We start from the raw sequence: 17,781 nt of genomic DNA, 5'->3' as shown, positions 1-17,781 counted from the left end.
AAAAAGGCTAATAAGCATTCATCTAAAACGTTTCCTAGAAAAACTTTAAAAAGTCAATAATCTGGAGAGTTTTTGTAAGATGTTTCTTCCATCAACCAACGAAGAAACACATTGGTACTTTCCCATGATGAGTGAGTGCTTCAGGATCTCTTGCACTTACATGTGCAGCAGAGTACAGCAATGGAAGCATGCTGGGCTCATAACCCAGAGGTAGGCAGATTGAAACTATCCTCTGCTGTATGCTTTTTTTTTTTTAATTAAAGTAATCCAAAACTGGGATTGATTTTTTGGCTCTTTTATTTTTACTTAAAGTACAATAACTTTTACCATTTTAATTTGTTTTAATAGTATATTGACAGTATTGTTTTCTTTCAAAAATCCACTTAATTTTCTTTACCCTATTATTAAAATGGTAATTGACAAAAACAAACTACATTGTCACCAGAAGAGCAATACAAAATGTACAAGTGATATATTAAAATCATCTTTCCAGCTTGAATTTCAATGATGCATTGGGGCAACGATTTTGTGAGAAACATCTTCACCCTTAAATAAAGATTTTCTTAATTCCTTACCTGTTTGCTAATTAGATATCACCTTGTTTTCGCATTAAACAGACTTCCACATGAGAAAGCAGCAAGGATGCAGTGGCGTTAATGTTTCCTGGTGTCAACTTGTATTATTTCAGTAGACATTGAAATGAGGATGCATCTTGCTGCCTTTCCAATGAAGCAAGTTTAATTTAGTCCTAGGTGAAAAACCATCCCTACAAAGGTGTTAATCAGAGACTTGGCTTTGTGGACACTTTTCAGAGAAAAAATTTGTTAGCATAAAAATAAAGCCAGAAAATGAAGAGCTGTTTAATCACTCAATTGGATTTTTTTTGCCAGCATATTTTTTTTCTCTGCAACCCACTGCTAAATTGTGCTTCCTAGCTGTTTTTTATAAAATCACTGAATCAAATCTAACTCTGATTACATCAGAGAAGGCCAGGTACCCTACACAATAAGAGGGGGTTTGAAATTTTGACTTGTCTACTTAAATATCACCAAAATCTGATCACAAGGTCAATTACATTCCTGGGTGGGATTGAACCACCAACCTTTTGGTTAATAGCCTTACACACTAACCAATTGCACCACAGAGACACTTTGCAAAAAGTACATACTGACAAAGGCTAATAAGCATTCATCAAGAACGTTTCCTAGAAAAACTTTAAAAAGTCAATAATCTGGAGAGTTTTTGTAAGATGTTTCTTCCATCAACCAATGAAGAAACACATTGGTACTTACCCATGATGAGTGAGTGCTTCAGGATCTCTTGCACTTACATGTGCAGCAGAGTACTGCAATGGAAGCATGCTGGGCCCATAACCCAGAGATAGGCAGATTGAAACTATCCTTTGCTATATGCATTTTTTTTGTTAATTAAAGTAATCCAAAACTGGGATTGATATTTTTGCTCTTTTATTTTTACTTAAAGTACAATAACTTTTACCATTTTAATTTGTTTTAATAGTATATTGACAGTATTGTTTTCTTTCAAAAATCCACTTAATTTTCTTTACCCTATTATTAAAATGGTAATTGACAAAAACAAACTACATTGTCACCAGAAGAGCAATACAAAATGTACAAGTGATATATTAAAATCATCTTTCCAGCTTGAATTTCAATGATGCATTGGGGCAACGATTTTGTGAGAAACATCTTCACCCTTAAATAAAGATTTTCTTAATTCCTTACCTGTGTGCTAATTAGATATCACCTTGTTTTCACATTAAACAGACTTCCACATGAGAAAGCAGCAAGGATGCAGTGGCGTTAATGTTTCCTGGTGTCAACCTGTATTATTTCAGTAGACATTGAAATGAGGATGCATCTTGCTGCCTTTCCAATGAAGCAAGTTTAATTTAGTAATAGGTGAAAAACCATCCCTACAAAGGTGTTAATCAGAGACTTGGCTTTGTGGACACTTTTCAGAGAACAAATTTGTTAGCATAAAAATAAACCAGAAAATGAAGAGCTGTTTAATCACTCAATTGGATTTTTTTGCCAGCATATTTTTTTTCTCTGCAACCCACTGCTAAATTGTGCTTCCTAGCTGTTTTTTATAAAATCACTGAATCAAATCTAACTCTGATAACATCAGAGAAGGCCAGGTACCCTACACAATAAGAGGGGGTTTGAAATTTTGACTTGTCTACTTAAAGATTACCAAAATCTGAACACAAGGTCAAATACGTCCCTGGGTGGGATTGAACCACCAACCTTTTGGTTAATAGCCTTACACACTAACCAATTGCGCCACAGAGACACTTTGCAAAAGTACATACTGACAAAATCTAATAAGCATTCATCTAGAACGTTTCCTAGAAAAACTTTAAAAAGTCAATAATCTGGAGAGTTTTTGTAAGATGTTTCTTCCATCAACCAATGAAGAAACACATTGGTACTTTCCCATGATGAGTGAGTGCTTCAGGATCTTTTGCACTTACATGTGCAGCAGAGTACTGCAATGGAAGCATGCTGGGCCCATAACCCAGAGGTAGGCAGATTGAAACTATCCTTTGCTATATGCATTTTTTTTGTTAATTAAAGTAATCCAAAACTGGGATTGATATTTTGGCTCTTTTATTTTTACTTAAAGTACAATAACTTTTACCATTTTAATTTGTTTTGATAGTATATTGACAGTATTGTTTTCTTTCAAAAATCCACTTAATTTTCTTTACCCTATTATTAAAATGGTAATTGACAAAAACAAACTACATTGTCACCAGAAGAGCAATACAAAATGTACAAGTGATATATTAAAATCATCTTTCCAGCTTGAATTTCAATGATGCATTGGGGCAACGATTTTGTGAGAAACATCTTCACCCTTAAATAAAGATTTTCTTAATTCCTTACCTGTGTGCTAATTAGATATCACCTTGTTTTCACATTAAACAGACTTCCACATGAGAAAGCAGCAAGGATGCAGTGGCGTTAATGTTTCCTGGTGTCAACCTGTATTATTTCAGTAGACATTGAAATGAGGATGCATCTTGCTGCCTTTCCAATGAAGCAAGTTTAATTTAGTAATAGGTGAAAAACCATCCCTACAAAGGTGTTAATCAGAGACTTGGCTTTGTGGACACTTTTCAGAGAACAAATTTGTTAGCATAAAAATAAACCAGAAAATGAAGAGCTGTTTAATCACTCAATTGGATTTTTTTGCCAGCATATTTTTTTTTCTCTGCAACCCACTGCTAAATTGTGCTTCCTAGCTGTTTTTTTATAAAATCACTGAATCAAATCTAACTCTGATAACATCAGAGAAGGCCAGGTACCCTACACAATAAGAGGGGGTTTGAAATTTTGACTTGTCTACTTAAAGATCACCAAAATCTGAACACAAGGTCAATTACGTCCCTGGGTGGGATTGAACCCCCAACCTTTTGGTTAATAGCCTTACACACTAACCAATTGCGCCACAGAGACACTTTGCAAAAGTACATACTGACAAAATCTAATAAGCATTCATCTAGAACGTTTCCTAGAAAAACTTTAAAAAGTCAATAATCTGGAGAGTTTTTGTAAGATGTTTCTTCCATCAACCAATGAAGAAACACATTGGTACTTTCCCATGATGAGTGAGTGCTTCAGGATCTTTTGCACTTACATGTGCAGCAGAGTACTGCAATGGAAGCATGCTGGGCCCATAACCCAGAGGTAGGCAGATTGAAACTATCCTTTGCTATATGCATTTTTTTTGTTAATTAAAGTAATCCAAAACTGGGATTGATATTTTGGCTCTTTTATTTTTACTTAAAGTACAATAACTTTTACCATTTTAATTTGTTTTGATAGTATATTGACAGTATTGTTTTCTTTCAAAAATCCACTTAATTTTCTTTACCCTATTATTAAAATGGTAATTGACAAAAACAAACTACATTGTCACCAGAAGAGCAATACAAAATGTACAAGTGATATATTAAAATCATCTTTCCAGCTTGAATTTCAATGATGCATTAGGGCAACGATTTTGTGAGAAACATCTTCACCCTTAAATAAAGATTTTCTTAATTCCTTACCTGTGTGATAATTAGATATCACCTTGTTTTCACATTAAACAGACTTCCACATGAGAAAGCAGCAAGGATGCAGTGGCGTTAATGTTTCCTGGTGTCAACTTGTATTATTTCAGTAGACATTGAAATGAGGATGCATCTTGCTGCCTTTCCAATGAAGCAAGTTTAATTTAGTAATAGGTGAAAAACCATCCTTACAAAGGTGTTAATCAGAGACTTGGCTTTGTGAACACTTTTCAGAGAACAAATTTGTTAGCATAAAAATAAAGCCAGAAAATGAAGACCTGTTTAATCACTCAATTGGATTTTTCTGCCAGCATATTTTTTTTCTCTGCAACCCACTGCTAAATTGTGCTTCCTAGCTGTTTTTTTATAAAATCACTGAATCAAATCTAACTCTGATTACATCAGAGAAGGCCAGGTACCCTACACAATAAGAGGGGGTTTGAAATTTTGACTTGTCTACTTAAATATCACCAAAATCTGATCACAAGGTCAATTACATTCCTGGGTGGGATTGAACCACCAACCTTTTGTTAATAGCCTTACACACTAACCAATTGCGCCACAGAGACACTTTGCAAAAGTACATACTAACAAAGGCTAATAAGCATTCATCTAGAACGTTTCCTAGAAAAACTTTAAAAAGTCAATATTCTGGAGAGTTTTTGTAAGATGTTTCTTCCATCAACCAACGAAGAAACACATTGGTACTTTCCCATGATGAGTGAGTGCTTCAGGATCTCTTGCACTTACATGTGCAGCAGAGTACTGCAATGGAAGCATGCTGGGCCCATAACCCAGAGGTAGGCAGATTGAAATTATCCTTTGCTATATGCATTTTTTTTTGTTAATTAAAGTAATCCAAAACTGGGATTGATATTTTGGCTCTTTTATTTTTACTTAAAGTACAATAACTTTTACCATTTTAATTTGTTTTAATAGTATATTGACAGTATTGTTTTCTTTCAAAAATCCACTTAATTTTCTTTACCCTATTATTAAAATGGTAATTGACAAAAACAAACTACATTGTCACCAGAAGAGCAATACAAAATGTACAAGTGATATATTAAAATCATCTTTCCAGCTTGAATTTCAATGATGCATTGGGGCAACGATTTTGTGAGAAACATCTTCACCCTTAAATAAAGATTTTCTTAATTCCTTACCTGTGTGCTAATTAGATATCACCTTGTTTTCACATTAAACAGACTTCCACATGAGAAAGCAGCAAGGATGCAGTGGCGTTAATGTTTCCTGGTGTCAACCTGTATTATTTCAGTAGACATTGAAATGAGGATGCATCTTGCTGCCTTTCCAATGAAGCAAGTTTAATTTAGTAATAGGTGAAAAACCATCCCTACAAAGGTGTTAATCAGAGACTTGGCTTTGTGGACACTTTTCAGAGAACAAATTTGTTAGCATAAAAATAAACCAGAAAATGAAGAGCTGTTTAATCACTCAATTGGATTTTTTTGCCAGCATATTTTTTTTCTCTGCAACCCACTGCTAAATTGTGCTTCCTAGCTGTTTTTTATAAAACCACTGAATCAAATCTAACTCTGATAACATCAGAGAAGGCCAGGTACCCTACACAATAAGATGGGGTTTGAAATTTTGACTTGTCTACTTAAATATCACCAAAATCTGATCACAAGGTCAATTACGTCGCTGGGTGGGATTGAACCACCAACCTTTTGGTTAATAGCCTTACACACTAACCAATTGCGCCACAGAGACACTTTGCAAAAGTACATACTGACAAAGGCTAATAAGCATTCATCTAGAACGTTTCCTAGAAAAACTTTAAAAAGTCAATAATCTGGAGAGTTTTTGTAAGATGTTTCTTCCATCAACCAATGAAGAAACACATTGGTACTTTCCCATGATGAGTGAGTGCTTCAGGATCTCTTGCACTTACATGTGCAGCAGAGTACTGCAATGGAAGCATGCTGGGCCCATAACCCAGAGGTAGGCAGATTGAAACTATCCTTTGCTATATGCATTTTTTTTGTTAATTTAAGTAATCCAAAACTGGGATTGATATTTTGGCTCTTTTATTTTTACTTAAAGTACAATAACTTTTACCATTTTAATTTGTTTTGATAGTATATTGACAGTATTGTTTTCTTTCAAAAATCCACTTAATTTTCTTTACCCTATTATTAAAATGGTAATTGACAAAAACAAACTACATTGTCACCAGAAGAGCAATACAAAATGTACAAGTGATATATTAAAATCATCTTTCCAGCTTGAATTTCAATGATGCATTGGGGCAACGATTTTGTGAGAAACATCTTCACCCTTAAATAAAGATTTTCTTAATTCCTTACCTGTGTGCTAATTAGATATCACCTTGTTTTCACATTAAACAGACTTCCACATGAGAAAGCAGCAAGGATGCAGTGGCGTTAATGTTTCCTGGTGTCAACCTGTATTATTTCAGTAGACATTGAAATGAGGATGCATCTTGCTGCCTTTCCAATGAAGCAAGTTTAATTTAGTAATAGGTGAAAAACCATCCCTACAAAGGTGTTAATCAGAGACTTGGCTTTGTGGACACTTTTCAGAGAACAAATTTGTTAGCATAAAAATAAAGCCAGAAAATGAAGAGCTGTTTAATCACTCAATTGTATTTTTTTGCCAGCATATTTTTTTTATCTGCAACCCACTGCTAAATTGTGCTTCCTAGCTGTTTTTTATAAAATCACTGAATCAAATCTAACTCTGATTACATCAGAGAAGGCCAGGTACCCTACACAATAAGAGGGGGTTTGAAATTTTGACTTGTCTACTTAAAGATTACCAAAATCTGAACACAAGGTCAAATACGTCCCTGGGTGGGATTGAACCACCAACCTTTTGGTTAATAGCCTTACACACTAACCAATTGCGCCACAGAGACACTTTGCAAAAGTACATACTGACAAAATCTAATAAGCATTCATCTAGAACGTTTCCTAGAAAAACTTTAAAAAGTCAATAATCTGGAGAGTTTTTGTAAGATGTTTCTTCCATCAACCAATGAAGAAACACATTGGTACTTTCCCATGATGAGTGAGTGCTTCAGGATCTTTTGCACTTACATGTGCAGCAGAGTACTGCAATGGAAGCATGCTGGGCCCATAACCCAGAGGTAGGCAGATTGAAACTATCCTTTGCTATATGCATTTTTTTTGTTAATTAAAGTAATCCAAAACTGGGATTGATATTTTGGCTCTTTTATTTTTACTTAAAGTACAATAACTTTTACCATTTTAATTTGTTTTGATAGTATATTGACAGTATTGTTTTCTTTCAAAAATCCACTTAATTTTCTTTACCCTATTATTAAAATGGTAATTGACAAAAACAAACTACATTGTCACCAGAAGAGCAATACAAAATGTACAAGTGATATATTAAAATCATCTTTCCAGCTTGAATTTCAATGATGCATTGGGGCAACGATTTTGTGAGAAACATCTTCACCCTTAAATAAAGATTTTCTTAATTCCTTACCTGTGTGCTAATTAGATATCACCTTGTTTTCACATTAAACAGACTTCCACATGAGAAAGCAGCAAGGATGCAGTGGCGTTAATGTTTCCTGGTGTCAACCTGTATTATTTCAGTAGACATTGAAATGAGGATGCATCTTGCTGCCTTTCCAATGAAGCAAGTTTAATTTAGTAATAGGTGAAAAACCATCCCTACAAAGGTGTTAATCAGAGACTTGGCTTTGTGGACACTTTTCAGAGAACAAATTTGTTAGCATAAAAATAAACCAGAAAATGAAGAGCTGTTTAATCACTCAATTGGATTTTTTTGCCAGCATATTTTTTTTTCTCTGCAACCCACTGCTAAATTGTGCTTCCTAGCTGTTTTTTTATAAAATCACTGAATCAAATCTAACTCTGATAACATCAGAGAAGGCCAGGTACCCTACACAATAAGAGGGGGTTTGAAATTTTGACTTGTCTACTTAAAGATCACCAAAATCTGAACACAAGGTCAATTACGTCCCTGGGTGGGATTGAACCCCCAACCTTTTGGTTAATAGCCTTACACACTAACCAATTGCGCCACAGAGACACTTTGCAAAAGTACATACTGACAAAATCTAATAAGCATTCATCTAGAACGTTTCCTAGAAAAACTTTAAAAAGTCAATAATCTGGAGAGTTTTTGTAAGATGTTTCTTCCATCAACCAATGAAGAAACACATTGGTACTTTCCCATGATGAGTGAGTGCTTCAGGATCTTTTGCACTTACATGTGCAGCAGAGTACTGCAATGGAAGCATGCTGGGCCCATAACCCAGAGGTAGGCAGATTGAAACTATCCTTTGCTATATGCATTTTTTTTGTTAATTAAAGTAATCCAAAACTGGGATTGATATTTTGGCTCTTTTATTTTTACTTAAAGTACAATAACTTTTACCATTTTAATTTGTTTTGATAGTATATTGACAGTATTGTTTTCTTTCAAAAATCCACTTAATTTTCTTTACCCTATTATTAAAATGGTAATTGACAAAAACAAACTACATTGTCACCAGAAGAGCAATACAAAATGTACAAGTGATATATTAAAATCATCTTTCCAGCTTGAATTTCAATGATGCATTAGGGCAACGATTTTGTGAGAAACATCTTCACCCTTAAATAAAGATTTTCTTAATTCCTTACCTGTGTGATAATTAGATATCACCTTGTTTTCACATTAAACAGACTTCCACATGAGAAAGCAGCAAGGATGCAGTGGCGTTAATGTTTCCTGGTGTCAACTTGTATTATTTCAGTAGACATTGAAATGAGGATGCATCTTGCTGCCTTTCCAATGAAGCAAGTTTAATTTAGTAATAGGTGAAAAACCATCCTTACAAAGGTGTTAATCAGAGACTTGGCTTTGTGAACACTTTTCAGAGAACAAATTTGTTAGCATAAAAATAAAGCCAGAAAATGAAGACCTGTTTAATCACTCAATTGGATTTTTCTGCCAGCATATTTTTTTTCTCTGCAACCCACTGCTAAATTGTGCTTCCTAGCTGTTTTTTATAAAATCACTGAATCAAATCTAACTCTGATTACATCAGAGAAGGCCAGGTACCCTACACAATAAGAGGGGGTTTGAAATTTTGACTTGTCTACTTAAATATCACCAAAATCTGATCACAAGGTCAATTACATTCCTGGGTGGGATTGAACCACCAACCTTTTGTTAATAGCCTTACACACTAACCAATTGCGCCACAGAGACACTTTGCAAAAGTACATACTAACAAAGGCTAATAAGCATTCATCTAGAACGTTTCCTAGAAAAACTTTAAAAAGTCAATATTCTGGAGAGTTTTTGTAAGATGTTTCTTCCATCAACCAACGAAGAAACACATTGGTACTTTCCCATGATGAGTGAGTGCTTCAGGATCTCTTGCACTTACATGTGCAGCAGAGTACTGCAATGGAAGCATGCTGGGCCCATAACCCAGAGGTAGGCAGATTGAAATTATCCTTTGCTATATGCATTTTTTTTTGTTAATTAAAGTAATCCAAAACTGGGATTGATATTTTGGCTCTTTTATTTTTACTTAAAGTACAATAACTTTTACCATTTTAATTTGTTTTAATAGTATATTGACAGTATTGTTTTCTTTCAAAAATCCACTTAATTTTCTTTACCCTATTATTAAAATGGTAATTGACAAAAACAAACTACATTGTCACCAGAAGAGCAATACAAAATGTACAAGTGATATATTAAAATCATCTTTCCAGCTTGAATTTCAATGATGCATTGGGGCAACGATTTTGTGAGAAACATCTTCACCCTTAAATAAAGATTTTCTTAATTCCTTACCTGTGTGCTAATTAGATATCACCTTGTTTTCACATTAAACAGACTTCCACATGAGAAAGCAGCAAGGATGCAGTGGCGTTAATGTTTCCTGGTGTCAACCTGTATTATTTCAGTAGACATTGAAATGAGGATGCATCTTGCTGCCTTTCCAATGAAGCAAGTTTAATTTAGTAATAGGTGAAAAACCATCCCTACAAAGGTGTTAATCAGAGACTTGGCTTTGTGGACACTTTTCAGAGAACAAATTTGTTAGCATAAAAATAAACCAGAAAATGAAGAGCTGTTTAATCACTCAATTGGATTTTTTTGCCAGCATATTTTTTTTCTCTGCAACCCACTGCTAAATTGTGCTTCCTAGCTGTTTTTTATAAAACCACTGAATCAAATCTAACTCTGATAACATCAGAGAAGGCCAGGTACCCTACACAATAAGATGGGGTTTGAAATTTTGACTTGTCTACTTAAATATCACCAAAATCTGATCACAAGGTCAATTACGTCGCTGGGTGGGATTGAACCACCAACCTTTTGGTTAATAGCCTTACACACTAACCAATTGCGCCACAGAGACACTTTGCAAAAGTACATACTGACAAAGGCTAATAAGCATTCATCTAGAACGTTTCCTAGAAAAACTGTAAAAAGTCAATAATCTGGAGAGTTTTTGTAAGATGTTTCTTCCATCAACCAACGAAGAAACACATTGGTACTTTCCCATGATGAGTGAGTGCTTCAGGATCTCTTGCACTTACATGTGCAGCAGAGTACTGCAATGGAAGCATGCTGGGCCCATAACCCAGAGGTAGGCAGATTGAAACTATCCTTTGCTATATGCATTTTTTTTGTTAATTAAAGTAATCCAAAACGGATTGATATTTTGGCTCTTTTATTTTTACTTAAAGTACAATAACTTTTACCATTTTAATTTGTTTTGATAGTATATTGACAGTATTGTTTTCTTTCAAAAATCCACTTAATTTTCTTTACCCTATTATTAAAATGGTAATTGACAAAAACAAACTACATTGTCACCAGAAGAGCAATACAAAATGTACAAGTGATATATTAAAATCATCTTTCCAGCTTGAATTTCAATGATGCATTGGGGCAACGATTTTGTGAGAAACATCTTCACCCTTAAATAAAGATTTTCTTAATTCCTTACCTGTGTGCTAATTAGATATCACCTTGTTTTCACATTAAACAGACTTCCACATGAGAAAGCAGCAAGGATGCAGTGGCGTTAATGTTTCCTGGTGTCAACCTGTATTATTTCAGTAGACATTGAAATGAGGATGCATCTTGCTGCCTTTCCAATGAAGCAAGTTTAATTTAGTAATAGGTGAAAAACCATCCCTACAAAGGTGTTAATCAGAGACTTGGCTTTGTGGACACTTTTCAGAGAACAAATTTGTTAGCATAAAAATAAAGCCAGAAAATGAAGAGCTGTTTAATCACTCAATTGTATTTTTTTGCCAGCATATTTTTTTTATCTGCAACCCACTGCTAAATTGTGCTTCCTAGCTGTTTTTTATAAAATCACTGAATCAAATCTAACTCTGATTACATCAGAGAAGGCCAGGTACCCTACACAATAAGAGGGGGTTTGAAATTTTGACTTGTCTACTTAAATATCACCAAAATCTGATCACAAGGTCAATTACATTCCTGGGTGGGATTGAACCACCAACCTTTTGTTAATAGCCTTACACACTAACCAATTGCGCCACAGAGACACTTTGCAAAAGTACATACTAACAAAGGCTAATAAGCATTCATCTAGAACGTTTCCTAGAAAAACTTTAAAAAGTCAATATTCTGGAGAGTTTTTGTAAGATGTTTCTTCCATCAACCAACAAAGAAACACATTGGTACTTTCCCATGATGAGTGAGTGCTTCAGGATCTCTTGCACTTACATGTGCAGCAGAGTACTGCAATGGAAGCATGCTGGGCCCATAACCCAGAGGTAGGCAGATTGAAACTATCCTTTGCTATATGCATTTTTTTTGTTAATTTAAGTAATCCAAAACTGGGATTGATATTTTGGCTCTTTTATTTTTACTTAAAGTACAATAACTTTTACCATTTTAATTTGTTTTGATAGTATATTGACAGTATTGTTTTCTTTCAAAAATCCACTTAATTTTCTTTACCCTATTATTAAAATGGTAATTGACAAAAACAAACTACATTGTCACCAGAAGAGCAATACAAAATGTACAAGTGATATATTAAAATCATCTTTCCAGCTTGAATTTCAATGATGCATTGGGGCAACGATTTTGTGAGAAACATCTTCACCCTTAAATAAAGATTTTCTTAATTCCTTACCTGTGTGCTAATTAGATATCACCTTGTTTTCACATTAAACAGACTTCCACATGAGAAAGCAGCAAGGATGCAGTGGCGTTAATGTTTCCTGGTGTCAACCTGTATTATTTCAGTAGACATTGAAATGAGGATGCATCTTGCTGCCTTTCCAATGAAGCAAGTTTAATTTAGTAATAGGTGAAAAACCATCCCTACAAAGGTGTTAATCAGAGACTTGGCTTTGTGGACACTTTTCAGAGAACAAATTTGTTAGCATAAAAATAAAGCCAGAAAATGAAGAGCTGTTTAATCACTCAATTGTATTTTTTTGCCAGCATATTTTTTTTATCTGCAACCCACTGCTAAATTGTGCTTCCTAGCTGTTTTTTATAAAATCACTGAATCAAATCTAACTCTGATTACATCAGAGAAGGCCAGGTACCCTACACAATAAGAGGGGGTTTGAAATTTTGACTTGTCTACTTAAAGATTACCAAAATCTGAACACAAGGTCAAATACGTCCCTGGGTGGGATTGAACCACCAACCTTTTGGTTAATAGCCTTACACACTAACCAATTGCGCCACAGAGACACTTTGCAAAAGTACATACTGACAAAATCTAATAAGCATTCATCTAGAACGTTTCCTAGAAAAACTTTAAAAAGTCAATAATCTGGAGAGTTTTTGTAAGATGTTTCTTCCATCAACCAATGAAGAAACACATTGGTACTTTCCCATGATGAGTGAGTGCTTCAGGATCTTTTGCACTTACATGTGCAGCAGAGTACTGCAATGGAAGCATGCTGGGCCCATAACCCAGAGGTAGGCAGATTGAAACTATCCTTTGCTATATGCATTTTTTTTTGTTAATTAAAGTAATCCAAAACTGGGATTGATATTTTGGCTCTTTTATTTTTACTTAAAGTACAATAACTTTTACCATTTTAATTTGTTTTGATAGTATATTGACAGTATTGTTTTCTTTCAAAAATCCACTTAATTTTCTTTACCCTATTATTAAAATGGTAATTGACAAAAACAAACTACATTGTCACCAGAAGAGCAATACAAAATGTACAAGTGATATATTAAAATCATCTTTCCAGCTTGAATTTCAATGATGCATTGGGGCAACGATTTTGTGAGAAACATCTTCACCCTTAAATAAAGATTTTCTTAATTCCTTACCTGTGTGCTAATTAGATATCACCTTGTTTTCACATTAAACAGACTTCCACATGAGAAAGCAGCAAGGATGCAGTGGCGTTAATGTTTCCTGGTGTCAACCTGTATTATTTCAGTAGACATTGAAATGAGGATGCATCTTGCTGCCTTTCCAATGAAGCAAGTTTAATTTAGTAATAGGTGAAAAACCATCCCTACAAAGGTGTTAATCAGAGACTTGGCTTTGTGGACACTTTTCAGAGAACAAATTTGTTAGCATAAAAATAAACCAGAAAATGAAGAGCTGTTTAATCACTCAATTGGATTTTTTTGCCAGCATATTTTTTTTTCTCTGCAACCCACTGCTAAATTGTGCTTCCTAGCTGTTTTTTTATAAAACCACTGAATCAAATCTAACTCTGATAACATCAGAGAAGGCCAGGTACCCTACACAATAAGAGGGGGTTTGAAATTTTGACTTGTCTACTTAAAGATCACCAAAATCTGAACACAAGGTCAATTACGTCCCTGGGTGGGATTGAACCCCCAACCTTTTGGTTAATAGCCTTACACACTAACCAATTGCGCCACAGAGACACTTTGCAAAAGTACATACTGACAAAATCTAATAAGCATTCATCTAGAACGTTTCCTAGAAAAACTTTAAAAAGTCAATAATCTGGAGAGTTTTTGTAAGATGTTTCTTCCATCAACCAATGAAGAAACACATTGGTACTTTCCCATGATGAGTGAGTGCTTCAGGATCTTTTGCACTTACATGTGCAGCAGAGTACTGCAATGGAAGCATGCTGGGCCCATAACCCAGAGGTAGGCAGATTGAAACTATCCTTTGCTATATGCATTTTTTTTGTTAATTAAAGTAATCCAAAACTGGGATTGATATTTTGGCTCTTTTATTTTTACTTAAAGTACAATAACTTTTACCATTTTAATTTGTTTTGATAGTATATTGACAGTATTGTTTTCTTTCAAAAATCCACTTAATTTTCTTTACCCTATTATTAAAATGGTAATTGACAAAAACAAACTACATTGTCACCAGAAGAGCAATACAAAATGTACAAGTGATATATTAAAATCATCTTTCCAGCTTGAATTTCAATGATGCATTAGGGCAACGATTTTGTGAGAAACATCTTCACCCTTAAATAAAGATTTTCTTAATTCCTTACCTGTGTGATAATTAGATATCACCTTGTTTTCACATTAAACAGACTTCCACATGAGAAAGCAGCAAGGATGCAGTGGCGTTAATGTTTCCTGGTGTCAACTTGTATTATTTCAGTAGACATTGAAATGAGGATGCATCTTGCTGCCTTTCCAATGAAGCAAGTTTAATTTAGTAATAGGTGAAAAACCATCCTTACAAAGGTGTTAATCAGAGACTTGGCTTTGTGAACACTTTTCAGAGAACAAATTTGTTAGCATAAAAATAAAGCCAGAAAATGAAGACCTGTTTAATCACTCAATTGGATTTTTCTGCCAGCATATTTTTTTTCTCTGCAACCCACTGCTAAATTGTGCTTCCTAGCTGTTTTTTATAAAATCACTGAATCAAATCTAACTCTGATTACATCAGAGAAGGCCAGGTACCCTACACAATAAGAGGGGGTTTGAAATTTTGACTTGTCTACTTAAATATCACCAAAATCTGATCACAAGGTCAATTACATTCCTGGGTGGGATTGAACCACCAACCTTTTGTTAATAGCCTTACACACTAACCAATTGCGCCACAGAGACACTTTGCAAAAGTACATACTAACAAAGGCTAATAAGCATTCATCTAGAACGTTTCCTAGAAAAACTTTAAAAAGTCAATATTCTGGAGAGTTTTTGTAAGATGTTTCTTCCATCAACCAACGAAGAAACACATTGGTACTTTCCCATGATGAGTGAGTGCTTCAGGATCTCTTGCACTTACATGTGCAGCAGAGTACTGCAATGGAAGCATGCTGGGCCCATAACCCAGAGGTAGGCAGATTGAAATTATCCTTTGCTATATGCATTTTTTTTTGTTAATTAAAGTAATCCAAAACTGGGATTGATATTTTGGCTCTTTTATTTTTACTTAAAGTACAATAACTTTTACCATTTTAATTTGTTTTAATAGTATATTGACAGTATTGTTTTCTTTCAAAAATCCACTTAATTTTCTTTACCCTATTATTAAAATGGTAATTGACAAAAACAAACTACATTGTCACCAGAAGAGCAATACAAAATGTACAAGTGATATATTAAAATCATCTTTCCAGCTTGAATTTCAATGATGCATTGGGGCAACGATTTTGTGAGAAACATCTTCACCCTTAAATAAAGATTTTCTTAATTCCTTACCTGTGTGCTAATTAGATATCACCTTGTTTTCACATTAAACAGACTTCCACATGAGAAAGCAGCAAGGATGCAGTGGCGTTAATGTTTCCTGGTGTCAACCTGTATTATTTCAGTAGACATTGAAATGAGGATGCATCTTGCTGCCTTTCCAATGAAGCAAGTTTAATTTAGTAATAGGTGAAAAACCATCCCTACAAAGGTGTTAATCAGAGACTTGGCTTTGTGGACACTTTTCAGAGAACAAATTTGTTAGCATAAAAATAAACCAGAAAATGAAGAGCTGTTTAATCACTCAATTGGATTTTTTTGCCAGCATATTTTTTTTCTCTGCAACCCACTGCTAAATTGTGCTTCCTAGCTGTTTTTTATAAAACCACTGAATCAAATCTAACTCTGATAACATCAGAGAAGGCCAGGTACCCTACACAATAAGATGGGGTTTGAAATTTTGACTTGTCTACTTAAATATCACCAAAATCTGATCACAAGGTCAATTACGTCGCTGGGTGGGATTGAACCACCAACCTTTTGGTTAATAGCCTTACACACTAACCAATTGCGCCACAGAGACACTTTGCAAAAGTACATACTGACAAAGGCTAATAAGCATTCATCTAGAACGTTTCCTAGAAAAACTTTAAAAAGTCAATAATCTGGAGAGTTTTTGTAAGATGTTTCTTCCATCAACCAATGAAGAAACACATTGGTACTTTCCCATGATGAGTGAGTGCTTCAGGATCTCTTGCACTTACATGTGCAGCAGAGTACTGCAATGGAAGCATGCTGGGCCCATAACCCAGAGGTAGGCAGATTGAAACTATCCTTTGCTATATGCATTTTTTTTGTTAATTAAAGTAATCCAAAACTGGGATTGATATTTTGGCTCTTTTATTTTTACTTAAAGTACAATAACTTTTACCATTTTAATTTGTTTTGATAGTATATTGACAGTATTGTTTTCTTTCAAAAATCCACTTAATTTTCTTTACCCTATTATTAAAATGGTAATTGACAAAAACAAACTACATTGTCACCAGAAGAGCAATACAAAATGTACAAGTGATATATTAAAATCATCTTTCCAGCTTGAATTTCAATGATGCATTGGGGCAACGATTTTGTGAGAAACATCTTCACCCTTAAATAAAGATTTTCTTAATTCCTTACCTGTGTGCTAATTAGATATCACCTTGTTTTCACATTAAACAGACTTCCACATGAGAAAGCAGCAAGGATGCAGTGGCGTTAATGTTTCCTGGTGTCAACCTGTATTATTTCAGTAGACATTGAAATGAGGATGCATCTTGCTGCCTTTCCAATGAAGCAAGTTTAATTTAGTAATAGGTGAAAAACCATCCCTACAAAGGTGTTAATCAGAGACTTGGCTTTGTGGACACTTTTCAGAGAACAAATTTGTTAGCATAAAAATAAAGCCAGAAAATGAAGAGCTGTTTAATCACTCAATTGTATTTTTTTGCCAGCATATTTTTTTTATCTGCAACCCACTGCTAAATTGTGCTTCCTAGCTGTTTTTTATAAAATCACTGAATCAAATCTAACTCTGATTACATCAGAGAAGGCCAGGTACCCTACACAATAAGAGGGGGTTTGAAATTTTGACTTGTCTACTTAAATATCACCAAAATCTGATCACAAGGTCAATTACATTCCTGGGTGGGATTGAACCACCAACCTTTTGTTAATAGCCTTACACACTAACCAATTGCGCCACAGAGACACTTTGCAAAAGTACATACTAACAAAGGCTAATAAGCATTCATCTAGAACGTTTCCTAGAAAAACTTTAAAAAGTCAATATTCTGGAGAGTTTTTGTAAGATGTTTCTTCCATCAACCAACAAAGAAACACATTGGTACTTTCCCATGATGAGTGAGTGCTTCAGGATCTCTTGCACTTACATGTGCAGCAGAGTACTGCAATGGAAGCATGCTGGGCCCATAACCCAGAGGTAGGCAGATTGAAATTATCCTTTGCTATATGCATTTTTTTTTGTTAATTAA

The sequence above is a fragment of the Pseudophryne corroboree genome, unplaced genomic scaffold, assembly GCF_028390025.1.
Source record: "Pseudophryne corroboree isolate aPseCor3 unplaced genomic scaffold, aPseCor3.hap2 scaffold_666, whole genome shotgun sequence".
NCBI classification, from domain to species: Eukaryota; Metazoa; Chordata; class Amphibia; order Anura; family Myobatrachidae; genus Pseudophryne; species Pseudophryne corroboree.
The sequence above is the reverse complement of the archived record's forward strand: the minus strand, read 5'-3'. Positions refer to the sequence as shown.